Here is a 3,507-nt window from a genome sequence, read left to right as displayed (position 1 = left end):
ACTGAGTGGGCCAGGCTTGGGATCCTGGTGAGCATATAGGGTTTTCAACCCACAATAAATAAATTTATTAATTTCAGCAAACAATAATAACCCGATTACCCATTCCCGTTATCCTCATTTTACGTCCCTAAAACAACTATCACAAGGGACCTAGTCTAAGGATTTTCATCGGGGCGACAACACTGCTTTGGGGGTTTCCCAGCAATTTATGTCAAATAAGGCAACCATGTGGGGGATGGAGTACAACAAATAAACACCCAAGCTCATTAACACCTACAGGTTGCGAGCCTGCCAGCGTTCCACAGGACTATCTAGAAAAGTCTGTGGTCCTCATCTATACTCCGCTAGATGACTGGATCACAATAACATCGAGGCCTCTCATCATTTTATTTCATCACACATCAACTATCTACCCATGTTTTACCCAACATATTTGTAGGTAAAAATACATATACAGTTTAATTTATTTAAAAACCTGTATAAATCATTCATTCATCATCCATCTCAAATAACTAAACAATCTATATTCACATAGCACGTATTTTATATAAAATACTTCATATCTATGTGTAAGATGAAAGTGACTATACACTCACTTGATTTAACGATAATCGGGCAGCACTTCGTTTCCTAAAACGATCGTTTCTGATAAAACCGGGAGCTTTAATGAGAAACCGGGCTCTGCAAGGGTTGGTGTGACAACCCGAAATTTCTTTCGTTCAAATCGTTAAAAATAAATAATTTTGGAATTTATTTCTGCTCTTGCCGTCATTATTTTGAGCTTAATTAAATATCCTAGGCTCGGTCCAATTAAGTTTTGGGTTCAAAATCGAGGTTTCTAAGTCAAAGCATAGCATCCGGGCCAAACACCCCCTTCGAGAGGAGTTTACGGCCGCAAACTCGAGTTTACGGCCGTAACCCCCCCCCCCCCCCCCCCCAACCCCACCCCTTGGCCGTAAACTCACCCCTATATAAGGGATGAGTGGCTTTCATTTCAAGCTTTAAGCGCTCAAGGGACTTTCTCTCTCTACTCTCTCTCTCTACCATTTTCGAGTTTTGCTCAAGGATCTTCAAAATGTAAGTGATTCTTCACTTCTATGGTGTTTCAATCCCTTTTCCAGTGATGAATCCATGTTTCATATCATAAATTTCATCTTTTTCTAGATCTTCTCTCTCACCAAGAACACCAAGAACACACACTAGTTCTTGGTGACTAAAAACCTCATTCCAAGCCTCTTACAGTAAGTATATACTCCCTATGCTTGTTATCTATTAAGAATCACTTGTTTTCACCTAGAAATCGATCTGAAATCATGAACACGAAATGGGTTGACGGCCGTAATCCCTTCAATGGCCGTAAACTCCATTTTTGGTCGATTATTGGCCTTTAAACTCTTCCTTGAGCTGGGCACAAGGCTTAGAACACTTCCAAGAGGCTAGAAAGGACCTTGAAACACTAAAAATCGCACCTTTCACCTAGTGTTTACGGCCGGAAACACATGGGCCGTAAACCCACAGGCCGTAAACCCATGGGCCGTAAACCCATGGACCGCAAACACTTGGGCCGCAAACGCGTAGGCCGTAAACCCTGTTGGGCCACAAACCCCTGACCGTACACTCCTGATTACGGCCGCAAACTCCCCCTCTTCAATCACGTGTGATTCTAACACTTAGTTTCAAGTGTTTCCTAGTCCCTAAGGTGGTTTCCTTCCATAACAAATAGTGTTAGGTCCTCATCTAATGCATATATGTGTTACCATATGTTAATAGGATCCACTTGCGTACGAAACATCAGTTGACACTCAGCATCCGCACCGACCTTACGCTCGGATCTTACGTCAAACTGTGAGTTGATACCCCTACATTTTTTTCCGTATTTTTAATGTTTTCAGGGGGGATACAAGCTAAACATAAATGTTTTCAAAACTCATGCAAATCTCATACTTTAACCCTTTTTGTACTGTGTTGAGCATAAGGGGCGTTTTCACTAAAATTGCATAAGTTTTCCGGACACGCTATTGACTACGTTATACATGCAAACTATAATCGGTATAGTTTGGGATTTTCTAAACACAACAAGTACAAAAACTTTCACTGCTAAACATATGCACTAAGACAGAAATAGTTTACAGTTTACCTCACTGTTTTATCATAGTATTCATAACTATAATTATCACTACATACGGTATACATACGAATTTTCATTACGGTAGAACGCTACTACACTACATGTAAACTAGATTGTACGATACTGTGAGGCGCTACTTCAATACTGTACCCTTAGGTATACAGGGATAAATCCTATCATAGTATAACCAGAGTCTCCTGGAGGGAGAGCGTGAGATTTGTGAATAGATCTATTCGGGACTGACAATCCCACACCTGAACTGCTAGCTACAGTTAGGCGGGCATGCCTGGGGTGTACAAATGTCATTTAACTCGACGCCCGAAGAACGTTGGAAAGGTCTCTAGTCATATCAAGCATGGTTATATGACTCACATTATGTACGAATCATCTTTAGTCTACAACCTGGCACTCTTCAACAGTTTTATTTATACTAAATGGAACTAATACACACTACAACTGGAGAACTTTCAGGGTTTTCAAACAGAACTGAACATACAATGGTTTCACGTACGAAATACTTATACATCATGATTAGCATTAGCTAGTCACATGAAGTATTATTTTCGCACATCACTATAGTTTTCAGTAACAAACATTCATGGTTTTATACAGAATTGAAAACACTACATTCTCATTTAAGAAAATATCGGATTTTCTTGAAACTACACATACACTTTTACAACTCATCAACAAGTTTTCATTACAAACTACCGCTTATGAACTCACCAGCTTTATGCTGATATTCTTTCAAACTGCTTGTATTCTCAGGAAATCAGTAGACAGGTACCTGCTGGATTTTGAGGAGTTGGACCAATAAGAGTTTTATGTTTATACTTTACAAAGCTATTTGATGTAATTCAAACAAGTTTCAGACAAAGCTTCAAACTGATGTAAACATTTTTATTTAAGTATTCACTGTAATGGTTGTGTTGCTATGATTGCTATTATTCATTGTGTTGATGCTACACATGACGTCCTCCACCCCGAAACGATTCCGCCATCATGGTTTCGGGGTGTGACAGATTGGTATCAGAGCCCTTTTTATAGCGAACTAGTATACCGAACCTTACGTGGTATACAACTATAAACACTAAGGGGCCTAAGTGCTCTACGCTAAAAGTATACTTTCAAAAAAAATATAAGTATTTTTATAAAAAGTATACGAGCATGCATACATAACAGAATTCGTGTCACTAGTAGAACATAACAAAAGTATTTGGATGTTGGAGCGCTGTGGTTAAACCTGGGCAGTTATGTAATCATGTCTAGGGTGAATATAGCCTGATCAACTATATTCAGTCGAGACATGACCAACATGTGCTTGGGAGTGACTGTGGTGTTACAGCAGGCCTAAAACTTACCAAAATCATCCCACATAA

Source organism: Lactuca virosa, chromosome 8, assembly GCF_052849685.1.
Source record: "Lactuca virosa cultivar CGN04683 chromosome 8, Lactuca_virosa_CGN04683_v6, whole genome shotgun sequence".
NCBI lineage: Eukaryota > Viridiplantae > Streptophyta > Magnoliopsida > Asterales > Asteraceae > Lactuca > Lactuca virosa.
Note: the sequence above shows the minus strand (reverse complement) of the source record.